At 43.7% G+C, this 13,289-nt stretch overlaps 1 protein-coding gene across 1 annotated transcript in view; it reads right to left on the bottom strand.

Moving 5' to 3' along the window:
- LOC112075271 (up-regulator of cell proliferation) overlaps positions 1-13,289 on the bottom strand; it is a 65,207-nt gene that overhangs the window by 11,442 nt on the left and 40,476 nt on the right.

The following is a 13,289-nucleotide window of genomic DNA, read 5'->3' as shown; positions in this document are numbered from 1 at the left end:
CCTGATGGCTTCACCGAATTCAATGTACAAACAATAGTACGACAAGTTCGTTTGGAAATTGCGCCCAAGGATGAACCAGACTTGTGGAGGTCTACAATTTATTTTCTGAGGTCTTGGCTGATTTCTTTTGATTTCCCCATGATGTCAAGCAAAGAGGCACTGAAGGTAGACCTTGAAACACATCCACAGGTACACCTCCAATTGACTCAAATGATGTCAATTAGCCAATCAGAAGCTTCTAAAGCCATGACATCCTTTTCTGGAATTTTTAAGCTGTTTAAAGGCACAGTCAACTTAGTGTATGTAAACTTCTGACCCACTGGAATTGTGATACAGTGAGTTGTAAGTGAAATAATCTGTCTGTAAACAATTGTTGGAGTAATTACTTGTGTCATTCACAAAGTAGATGTCCTAACCGACTTGCTAAAACTATAGTTTGTTAACAAGACATTTGTGGAGTGGTTGAAAAACAAGTTTTTATGACTACAACCTAAGTGTATGTAAATTTCCGTCTTCAACTTAATACCTACAAAATCGCTGACTTTATGCAAGTGTACATACAATAATTGATGCTGTTTTGAAGGCAAAGGATGGTCACACCAAATATGGATTAGATTTGTCTTCACACCTTGCATTTAGTTAATTGATAAATATAAGCACGGAGGCTTTTCTTCACACAAATGGCTATCACATAGCCAATGAGCTGGGCTTTACAGTACTATCTAGCTAGCTAGGTTTCAAAAGGATATGTGGTCATTGGACCAATATACAGTCAATAAAGTCAATTCCGCATGCAAAATAGTGATTTTTTTGGACTAGGTCTAATAAAATAAAATAATTCAGAAGAAGCCTCTGACTCTCCTCTTTAACTGCCATCATAGGCCAACAGCACAGCCGTTGGTTAGGCAGCACACGGGGTGAGGGTTGGAATATCCATTGCCGTGTGTTTTGCAGCTTAGTTTTATTTACACCATCCCAACAGCTATCTTAGAAATATAACTTTGCTCTGTGCTTCTCTGAACATGCACTTTGTAACTTATAGCCTGTAGGCTATTGATGATTTGATTGAGACCACATGAACTAGCCTATAGGCGCACTTGATATTGCACGCCCAGCGGAGAATCAGAGATGAGGGGTGGCATCGGACACACATTGATATATAACCTAAGCAACTAATTCTAAAACAGAGAAATATTGAAATGAATCCGTTACAAATTGCATAACCCTCCCCTGGACTGGATTTAAAAAGTACAAAACCCTTCCCTTGACTGAAATTGAAAAAGCATGCCCCTCCCCCATTTTGCTCCAGGTAACCGTTCTGGACATTTCTATCTGTTCTTAATGTAATAAGAAATGAAGAATGTCTGCTGTATCCAATTAGCAACGACACTGTACAGGTTCTAAATTGTTGATGACACGCCCCCAAAAATTGAAGATATTAATGAAAAGAATGTTGTAATTCTAGATCCCTCCACAATAACAAGTGTTTAACACTGTACTACTGATAAAGTTAAAACAAGCAGAGGCAGATCAACTCCTTGACATAATGACTCACAGAAAGGGAAGAAATCCTGAATTCAGACACTGTATTATAAACAACGTTTAATGATTTCAGCACCAAACTGCATGATGAGATCTGGGGAATTCACCATCATATATTTATCATCAGGGAACATACTGGACCTTTACATCCCATACTGACACATCCATTATGATTAGTTAATTTACATTAGTAATTTTGATAACTATTCAAAGCTTAATTAACATTGACACCACACATAATACTTAAGTAGAGTATTTCCTTACCTGTGATGAGGGTTGTTGACACCAGTTGACTTTTCTTTCCATTTTCCAGCACAGTGCAGACAGTCACAGAGTACTGGGTATCACATTGCAGCTCAGAGAGAGTGATGTTGTGTGAAGACGTGGTAGTGATGTGTGGTTCTGTCCCTGGACAGTGGTAGGAGATCTGGTAATGATGTTGGGTTTGGTCCAATCCTGGTGTCTGGTTCCAGCTAACAGAAGCTGATGTGATGCTTACCCAGTCAACATTCAGCTGGTCTGGAACAGGAAGTACTAAGAGAAAACAAATTATTGTTACTGCTACAGTTTAACTCCATAAATATATTACAGGTCAAGAAGAAGAAGAGTAGTCGAAAAGTAGAAAAGCTTGCAATTAATTTTGACGTGGGAAGAAAAAAGCTCAAAACGGAAGTCACAGAACAGCAGTTGGATTTGTAAGCAAGTGAACGTTATTCATAATAAGGTTTACATGGATAAAATCTGATCTCTCTGAAATTAAAAAGGATGGCCCTCCCTTCAGCAAAATATATTTTACCTAAACCCTGCCTGTACGCTTGAAGAAAAATAAGTCACCCCCCCAATATAGCCAAAATAATCATTAAAATAAAGTGAATAGCAGAGAATATGTCTACCGTTTACCCTCAATTATTGGACAGATCAGAGCGCCATATATACAGTTTTAGAAACTGTTCTTCATCTTGTAAGCATTGAATTATATTAGAGCACAGGGCTGCAGGCCAGAAGGTTGTCGGTTCGCAGACCACCGCGGATAAGAATATGGGTGGAAATATCTCCTTTATAGTAAAAGCATTGCAGATCGATCATCATAATTGCAGGTCTAAGAAAAAAATGCCTTTTATAAACATTTCATGCATTTTTACTTCATTGTACAGAATATATTTATATATTTATATCATTTTTCTCCATTGCCAAATCAGTGTGTCTTGTTTGCAACGAAACTGTCCCTGTTTGCAAATCATTAAATCTGAGATGTCATTAGGAATCTGAGTATGGTACTTTTCAAAGTTAGGCCTACCTAACCACCCCAGACAGAGTAGAACTAACTTTCCACCCCAGACAGATTAGGCCTACCTTTACACCCCAGACAGATTAGGACTACCTTCCAACCCCAGACAGAGTAGGACTACCTTTCCAACCCAGACAGAGCAAGCGACTACCTTTACACACCCAGACAGATTAGCGCCTACCTTTACACCCCAGACAGATTAGGACTACCTTTCCAACCCCAGACAGAGAGAACTACCTTTCCACCCCAGACAGAGTAGCCCGACAAACCTTTACACCCCAGACAAGAGTAGGAACTACCTTCACCCCAGCAGACAGAGTAGGCCTACAACTTTAACCACCCCAGACAGATTAGGAAGACCGACACAGAAAAATTGTAAACAATTTAACTGCTGCGCTACTCTACTTCCATGACTCTAACCCAACCGAAGAGAAGGTCATAAGTGTTTCCCTCAAGCTGTCTGGATTTAACCTAGAGGCCGACCGATTAATCGCATGGCCAATTAATTGTGGCTGATTTTAAGTTTCATAACAATCTGGCTAATCAGCATTATTGGACGCCAATTATGTTCAGATTACATTGCCAATCCACAGGAGACATTAACTTGGCAGACTGACCACCTGTTACACTGAGCTGCAGCATCAAAGGACCTTGCGGCTGCAAGGAGCCAAGGTAAGTTGCTAGCTAGCATTAAACTATTTCTTCTAAAAAAAAATCAATCTTCACTTAACCTGTCTGGCTCCGCGGGCCTTCGCCTAGCGGAACTCCTCCCACATTCCACTGAAAAGGCAGAGCGCGGAATTCAAAAAATATTTTTTTTAATATTTAACTTTCACACATTAACAAGTCCAATACAGCATTTGAAAGATAAACATCTTGTGAATCCAGTCAACATGTCCGATTTTTAAAATGTTTTACAGCGAAAACACCACGTATATTTGTTAGCTCACCACCAAATACAAAAAAGCACAGACATTTCTTTCACAGCACAGGTAGCTTGCAGAAAGCCAACCAAACTAACCAAGAACCAACCAAACTAACAAGAAACAACTTCATCAGATGACAGTCTTATAACATGTTACACAATAAATCTATGTTTGTTCGAAAAATGTGCATATTTGAGCTATAAATCAGTTTTACATGCACAGCTACCATCACAGTTACCGTCAAAAATAGCACCGAAGCAGCCAGAGTAATATATAGAGACCAACGTGGAATACCTAAATACTCATCATAAACATTTCTGAAAAATGCATGGTGTACAGCAAATGAAAGACAAGCATCTTGTGAATCCAATATTTCCAATTTTTTAAGTGTTTTACAGCCGAAAACACAATTAGCATTATATTAGCTTACCACAATAGCCAGAAACACAAGCCATTTACCAGCAGCAAAAGTTAGCGATCGCTAACAAACCAGCAAAAGATATATAATTTTTGAACTAACCTTGATAAGCTTCATCAGATGACAGTCCTATAACATCAGGTTATACATACACTTATGTTTGTTTCGAAAATGTGCCTATTTAGAGCTGAAATCAGTGGTTATACATTGTGCTAACGTAGCATCTTTTTCCCAGAAATGTTGCGGATATTTTTCTAAAACTCACCTATTTCTGACCAAATAACTATTCATAAACATGACTAAAAAATACATGTTGATTAGGAAATGATAGATACACTAGTTCTTAATGCAATCGCCATGTTAGAATTCTAAAAATAACTTCATTACGACATCCAGCTTATTTTATAGCCAGAGAGCGTGCCCAAAATACTGGTGCGCTACTAATAGTACACATGTTCGACAGATATATGAAATAGCATCATAAAATGGGTCCTTACTTTGATGATCTTCCATCAGAATGTTGTATAAGGGGTCCTTTGTCGTGAACAATCGTTGTTTGGTTTTAGAACGTCCTCTTCTCCAGTCAATTAGCACGGAAAGCTAGCAAAGTAGCGCGAAGCTCTCCTTCCTGAACAAAGGCACACAACGCAAACACGCCTAACGTCCCGAGAAAAAATTCATAATCTAATAAAACTTATTGAAAAAACATACTTTACGATGATATTGTCACATTTATCAAATAAAATCAAAGCCGGAGATATTAGTCGTCTATAACGACAGCTTTTCAGAAGGCATCCCAGGTCCCTTCTCGCCGCCCTTCAGAAAACAGGAAATTGGTGTCACGTCATGCCAAGAGGTCTTATTCGACCTCAGTTCAAGTTATACACTCCATTTCTTCTCTCACTCCCTATTGAGCATCTAGTGGAAGCCGTATGAAGTGCAGTATACTAATATATATCAAGCCCATTTATAGGCAGGCCCTAGAACAGAGCATCGATTTCAGATTTTCCACTTCCTGTCAGGAAGTTTGCTGCCAAAATGAGTTCCGTGTTTTACTCACAGATATAATTCAAACGGTTTAGAAACTAGAGAGTGTTTTCTATCCAATAGTAATAATAATATGCATATTGTACGAGCAAAGAATTGAGTACGAGGGCGTTTAAATTGGGCACGATTTTCCCCAAAGTGAAAACAGCGCCCTCTGTCCTCAACAGGATAATCACTAGTTAACTGTCAGACCCGGTGCGAGAAAACAGTCACTAATAAATCGTCAGAACCCAGAAGATGAGGCAGACACAGCCAGTACTAGAGATGGTGGTTTAATTAGAAAACAAAATCTTCAGGTAAAGAAACTAAATCCACCATGTCCAAAATAAAGCCGCAAGGCATCAAAATGGAAAACCCCAAAATCAAAAGAAACTCCACAAAATGGTAAAACAGCCAGGCGGAAAAACAAACCTCAAAGACTACTCAAATAATACACAAGAACTAAACCAGAGAACCTCTGGAAAATCCAACAAGAGAATATCTAAATAAAACAAGGCTTGGGCTGGGTGCTAAATTACAAACACTGAGCAAGGAACTGAGGAACACACAGGGTTTAAATACTAACAAGGGAATGACCTACAGGTGCAAACAATAATTAGAGCAAGAAAAACAAAAGGTACAAAAAGGTGCAATGGGGACATCTAGTGCACCAAAACCGAACAGTCTTGGCCAAAACCTGACAGAATCCCCTCCTAGGAACGGCTCCTGACGTTTCCTACCAGGCCATCTCATGGTGGAGGGTCCTGAACTGACGAATGAGGTCAGGGTCCAGTTGTCCTTGGCAGGAACCCAGGAGCGCTCCTCGGGACCGCTGCATTCCCAGTCCACCAGATCTGCCAGGACCGCGGCACCAGGCGGGAATCAGTATCCGGTGGACGCGTATAAGCCGACTGGCCACGATGACACGGCGGCGGAGGGAGGTCTGTCCTGCCGGGATAAGAGGGAGAAAAAACAACAGGTTTTAATAAAGAAATGTGAAATGTTGGATGATCTTAAGGGATCTGGGTAAGTGCAGGCGAAAAGTAACGGGATTGACTCTCCTGGCAATCTTAAAGGGACCGATGACCTCTGGGACAGCTTCAGAACATCCCAAGTGGTAAGTTCTTAGTTGAGAGCCATACTCTCTGGCCGCGGGTACAGGGTAGGACCGGACGGCGACGTCTGTTGCTTGTCGTTGGTACTCACCTGAGAGGAACGCCAGAAGATTAAGACGTGGCTTCTTCCACGTAAGCGACAGCGTCTTCTGATGAACCTCGAGCTGAAGGCACTCTTGACTTTCTGCCTCCTGGTCCCACGGGAACATAAGAGGCGCATAGCCAAACTGACACTCATGCTGGGATATACCATGGAGGAGCGACAAGTGTTGTGCGCGTACTCGGCCCAAACAATGAAGGATGACCATGTGGACGGGTTTGTTGGAACCATGATCTGAGAGCGTCGGTTTCCAGCTCCTGATTCATCCCTCTCAGTCTTGGCCATTGGACTCGCCGGATGCGCTACACTGAAGGATAAAACTGGCCAGTGCGCCCCTAATGAGTTGAGAAGGCCTTCCAAAACCTTGAGGCGAACTGGGGACCTCTGTCGGAAACCATATCTTGCGAATCCCAAAGACTCGGAAACACATGGTTAATCACCAACTCAGCTGTTTCCTTGGCAGAAGGTAATTTGGTCAAGGGACAAACTGGCCGCCTTTAGAAAACCTGTCGATGATGACTAAGATCGTAGTATTACCATGCGGACGGAGGAAGGCCAGTAATAAGTCCAACGAGATATGGGACCAGGGTCGGGGCGGGGAATAGATAGAGGGTGAAGGAGTCCTTGAGGGCGAGGTGAGAGGATTTGCCCTGGCCAGCACACGGAACAGGCCTTGACGAAAGTGCAACGTCTTCTTTTATGGTGGGCCACCAGAACTTACGCTGGATGAACTCCAAGGTGCGACCTACGCCCGGGTGACAGGTGAGGCGAGAGGAGTGCCCCACAGAAGGACTTGGGACCTTGCTGCCTTGGGAACAAACAACCGATTAGCAGGACCTCCTCCAGGGCCCGGTTCGATGGCTTGAGCTTGTTTCACGGTATCCTCCACTTGCCACGAGATCGCGAGCCACGATCTTAGCGCCGGAAGGACAGTCATGTCAGTATCTTCTCGAATGGCAGGAGAGTAGATTCGTGACAAGGCGTCCGGTTTGAGATTCTTCGACCGCGGTCTATAGGTGAGGATAAACTGAATCGGCTGAAGAAAAGAGACCATCGAGCTTGTCTGGAGTTCAACCGCCTTCGCCTGCTGGATATACTCCAGATTGTTGTGGTCCGCTAAGCAACTTGAAACGCGTTGAAGAAGCCCCCTCGAGCCAGTGTCTCCATTCCTTCAATGCCATCTTAACTGCTAGGAGTTCACGATCCCCCACATCGTAATTCCTCTCGCGCGCGCGTAAGCCGGTGAGGAGAAGAAAGCGCAAGGATGAAGCTCTTGTCTTCACCCCTCTGAGACAGGACAGCTCCAACCCCACCTCTGATGCGTCTACCTCCACCACAAAAGGTTCATCCGCCCGTGGTACGTGTCAGGATGGGAGCAAGAGAGGATGCGCTGCTTGAGTCCTTGGAAGGCCGTCTCAGCTTCTTCCCCACAGAAACCTTGTGTCTGCCACCCTTGGTTACAGCTGAGAGAGGGGCTGCCACCGAGCTGAAGTTCTTGATGAACTTGCGGTAAAAGTGGTGAAGCCCAGGAAACGCTGAACTTCCTTAACGGACTTGGGGTGGGCCAATCCGCTACCGCCCCACCTTCTTCGGGGTCCATCTGGACTTGACCGGGTTCCACTATAAATCCCAGGAATTTACTCGAGAGGAATGGAATTCACACTTTTCCAGCTTTAACGTACAAATGGCTGTCTAGGAGGCGTTTGAGCACTTGTCTGACATGCTTAGTGTGTTCTTGAAGGGAGCTGCGAAAAGATGAGGATGTCATCCAAGTAAACAAACACAAAGATGTTAAGCATATCCTAAGCACATCGTTTATGAGCGCTTGGAACACAGCCGGAGGTTGCGTTGGTCAGGCGAAGGGCATCACCGAGTATTCGTAGTGACCAGTAAGGCGTGTGAAAGCGGTCTTCCACTCGTCCCCGGGTTGATCGCGCACAGCATGGTAATGCGTTCCGCAGTCAAGCTATGAGAGACAACTCCTTCCTGGAGCAGCTCAAAGGCTGTGGCCATAAGGGGTAGCGGTAGCGGTTACGGACGGTTATGCATTGAGTCCCCCGGTAGTCGATGCACGAGTCGTAATCCACCGTCTTTCTTGGCCACAAAGAAAAACCTGCTCCCGCCGGCGAGGGTAGATGAACGCAGAGGGCCTGCTGCCAGATGTGTCCTTGATGTAGGTATCCATAGCAGCACGTTCGGGAGAGAAAGCGAAAAGATCCGACCCTGGAGGGCAAGTCCCAGGCAACAGGTCGCATGGGCAATCGTAAGATCTATGACTGGGTGGTAGTTTGGTGGCCCTCTGTTTGCTAAATACCAGTTTGAGGTCATGTAAACACTCGGAACTCGGGACAGGTCGATGGATTCTAGAGACTCGAAGGGGAACTCTGGGAACTCGGGAAGATACAAGTGGCTTGGCACGTAGAACCCCACTGCTTGATAGTGCCCACAGACCAGTCGATGTGAGGGTTATTGGCTGTGAAGCAGGGATAACCAGCCGACGAGAGGGAACTCGGAACAGGAGATCAGATGAAAGTTCATCACTTCCTGGTGTTGAGAAACTGAAAGTCGCAAGGGGTAGTGGCACGAGTGACAAGTCCAGATCCAAAGGGCTTCTATCCAACGCTAGTAACCCTATGGGGTCACTTAGAGGTTCAGAAGGAACGCCATTCTCCTTCGCCCAGACCCCATCCATAGAAGTTACCTGCGGCTCCAGAGGTCTACCAAGGCTGAAGAGAAAACTCGTGGTCGTCCCAGGAAAGGTGTAACTGAATGAGCAGGCGGGAGTTGGATGGATGGGGAGGAGTTATTTTCCCGTTACAGTCCTCCAGGCCTGCACGGAGAGTGGTTTCCCTGGAGCCCGGGACACGTGGAGCGGAAATGGCCCGGTTTGCCGCAATATAGACCAGCATCGCTCCCTCATCCGGCGGTCTCTCTCAGCCTGGAGAAGCGCCAACCTGCATGGGTTCTGGTGGAGCCAGCGAGGATAAAGGTGGAGACTCGGAGCTGGAACCGATAGGAGCTAGGGTGACGCGTCTACGGTTGAGTTCTCTCTCTCAGACGCTGGTCTATGCGTGAAGCCAACTTGATAAGGGACTCGAGTTGTCCGGTGGTCTCCGAGTGGCAGATTCATCTTGGATGGTGTCAGAAAGACCTTCAAAAAACACACTGTGAGCGCCTCGTCGCTTCCAGCCACTTGCTGCTGCCACAATGCGGAACTGGATGGCATAGTCCGTCACGCTGCGCCGAACCTTGGCGGAGAGTCAGGAGCTGTTTGGCTGAGTCAGGGCCGTTGGTAGGACCTTGAAACACTCGCTTGAATTCTTCAGCAAGGTAGAGAGTGCTGCACAACAGGGACTTTGGGGCATCCCACACAGCCGCAGTAGCCCAGGCTAGGGCTTTTTCCGACAGCAGGGTGATGATATATTGCTATCTTGGACCGGTCGGTGGGAAACGACGATTGGTTGCAGCTCAAAGGAGAGAGAACATTGGGTGAAAAACCCCTTACAAACACTCGCGTATCCCCTGAGAACCGTTGGGGAGCGGCAGACGAGGTTCAGCCAGGGGGTTAACTGCCAGGGGCACTTGAATCGGAATGAACTGGAGCAGAAGCGGTTGCCGGGAAAGTCGATCCGAAATCTGCTTTATGGAAGTCAGCATCTCTGACAGGAAGTTGAGAATGTCTAGCCATTAAGGCCCTTGCTGAACCAGAGCAGCTTGCGTGGCGGTGGACAGTCCCCTCGTGGTGGACAGCATGGAAAAAAAGATCCTGGGTACTGGCTGCCTCTGGTTCATTATAATGGCTCAGTGTTTCTGTCAGGACCCGGTGCGAGAAACAGTCACTAATAATCGTCAGAAACCCAGAAGATGAGGCAGACACAGCAGTACTAGAGAGTGGTGGTTTAATTAAAGAACAAAATCTTCAGGTAAAGAAACTAAATCCACAATGTCCAAAAATAAAGCCGAAAAGGCACAAAATGGAAAACCTCCAAAATACAAAAGAAACTCCACAAAGTGGTAAAAACAGCAGCGCTGAAAAACAAACCTCAAAAGACTACTCAAATAATACACAAGAACTAAACCAGAGAACCTCTGGAAAATCCAACAAGAGAATATCTAAATAAAACAAGGCTTGGGCTGGGGCTGGGTGCTAACTTACAAACACTGAGCAAGGAACTGAGGAACACACAGGGTTTAAATACTAACAAGGGAATGACCTACAGGTGCAAACAATAATTAGAGCAAGAAAAACAAAAAGGTACAAAAAAGGTGCAATGGGGACATCTAGTGACCAAAACCCGAACAGTCTTGGCCAAAACCTGACAGTTAACTACACATGGTTGATGATATTACTAGTTTAACTAGCTTGTCCAGCGTTGCATATAATTAATGCGGTGCCTGTTAATTTATCATTGAATCACAGCCTACTTTAACTTCGCCAAACGGGTGATGATTTAACAAAAGCACAATCGTTGCACCAATGTACCTAACCATAAACATCAATGTCTTTCTTAAAATCAATACACAAGTAAAGAAATTTAAACCTGCATATTTAGTTAAAATAAATTAATGTTAGCAGGCAATATTAAGTAGGGAAATTCTGTCACTTCTCTTGCGTTCAGTGCAAGCAGAGTCGGGGTATATGCAGCAGTTTGGGCCGCCTGGCTCGTTGCGAACACAATTTCTTCCTAACAAAGACCATAATTAATTTGCCAGAATTTTACATAATTATGACATAACATTGAAGGTTGTGCAATGTAACAGCTATATTTAGACTTAGGGTTGCCACCCGTTCGATAAAATACGAAACTGTTCCGTATTTCACTGAAAGAATAAACGTTTTGTTTTCGAAATGATAGTTTCCGGATGTGAACATATTAATGACACAAGGCTCATATTTCTCTGTGTTTATTATATTATAATTAAGTGTATGATTTGATATTTGATAGAGCAGTCTGACTGAGCGGTGGTAGGCAGCAGCAGGCTCGTAAGCATTCATTCAAACAGCACTTTACAGCGTTTGCCAGCAGCTCTTAGCAATGCTTGAAGCACAGCTCTGTTTATGACTTCAAGCCTATCAACTCCCGAGATTAGGCTGGAAATACTATAGTGCCTATAAGAACATCCAATAGTCAAAGTTATATGAAATACAAATGGTATAGAGATAAATAGTCCTATAATACCTACAACCTAAAACTACTTAACTGGGAATATTGAAGACTCATGTTAAAAGGAACCACCACCAGCTTTCATATGTTCTCATGTTCTGAGCAAGGAACTTAAACATTAACTTTTTTACATGGCACATATTGCACTTTTACTTTCTTCTCCAACACTGTTTTTGCATTATTTAAACAAAATTGAACATGTTTCATTATTTATTTGAGACTAAATTGATTTTTTTAATGTATTATATTAAGTTAAAATAAAAGTGTTCATTCAGTATTGTTGTAATTGTCATTATTACTAATATATAAAAATGGGCCAATTAAATCGGTATCGGCTTTTTTTGGTCCTCCAATAATCTCTATCGGTATCGCCGTTGAAAAATCAAAATCGGTCGACCTCTAATTGAAACATCTTCTGTTATACAGAAAGTGAAAAGTTTAATCAATTGATAGTGACAGAATTAGATTACTTCCCAAGCAAAGTCTATTTTTTGTCTCCTCAGCTATAGAAGGTTGTATCTCAGTCTGAATGTCAAAGTAACAAAACGATGATATCCCCATATGCATTGGAGTCACGTCTTTACAGGGTACTTTACAGCTTGCTTCTAGCATTAAGTATCGCGGACCAAAGCACTCTTATAGATCACTTCATATAATTTGATTGTTTTATTTTCTTCAAAATCTTAAGCTAACAAGGGGTAGGCTTGTGCTTTTTGCCATTTTCTTTAATAAACAGTAGGCTCTCATAAACCCCAATTCGAGTCTTGGTTTTAACTTAACAGCCCTTCACTGACACAGAGGTAGACTATTTAAAGAGAGCATGGTGGGTGGAGGAATTGAACGACAAATCTATGGACATATCAGACTATAGCCTAAATTAGTCTGTCAAACAGGTAGGCCTCTTATTTCTTAAATAGGAAGAAAAAGGCTCCAACACAAAGCCATCTTGTTGTTAGTAAAGTCTAATTAAAATGAAGACGTTCAAATGAATTATTCCTACTGGAATTTGCCTACTTTCAGCACCATGAGCTGTCCACTTCCGATTGAATTTGCAGCGGCTGCTGCGTCAAGTTTCAGCACCACAATGTAAGTTACTCAAATCTGGCTTATTGTGAGGTCAGTAACTCTGATAAATACATCATGGGCCAGAAACATATTGTTAAGAAAAATACATCTATAATAGTAGTAGCAAGCTATCAAAGTCTACCTTTGATCTTCCTTCTCATCTTCACGCTCTGCTTCTTAAACTGAACAGAACATAGGCTATAGGCTATTCCGCATGCAAGTAGTGAATTTTTGGACTATGTCTAAAAAAATACAATAAATCAGAAGAAGAAGCATTTTACTCTCCTCTTGAAGTGCCACCATAGGCACTCCACCATTGTCTTTGTCCACCTCCTTAGCGTCCTTTGAGTGGCGACCCTCACCGCCGACCTTGGCCTAGGAACCCTAACAACGGGCCCCACTAGACTGAGGAAACTCCTCCGGACTGAGGGACAGCTCCGGACGAGGGACAGCTCCGGACCGAGAGGCAGCTCATGACTGAGAAGTAGCTCATGACAGAGAGGTAGCTTAAGACAGAGAGGTAGCTTAAGACAGAGGGGCAGCTTAGGACAGAGGGGCAGCTTGGGACAGAGGGGCAGCTCCGGACTGAAGGGCAGCTCCGGACTGAATGGCAGCTCATGACTGAATGGCAGCTCATGACTGGA

Source organism: Salvelinus sp. IW2-2015, unplaced genomic scaffold (assembly GCF_002910315.2).
Source record: "Salvelinus sp. IW2-2015 unplaced genomic scaffold, ASM291031v2 Un_scaffold3055, whole genome shotgun sequence".
Lineage (NCBI taxonomy): Eukaryota > Metazoa > Chordata > Actinopteri > Salmoniformes > Salmonidae > Salvelinus > Salvelinus sp. IW2-2015.
The sequence above is the reverse complement of the archived record's forward strand: the minus strand, read 5'-3'. Positions and strand labels throughout refer to the sequence as shown.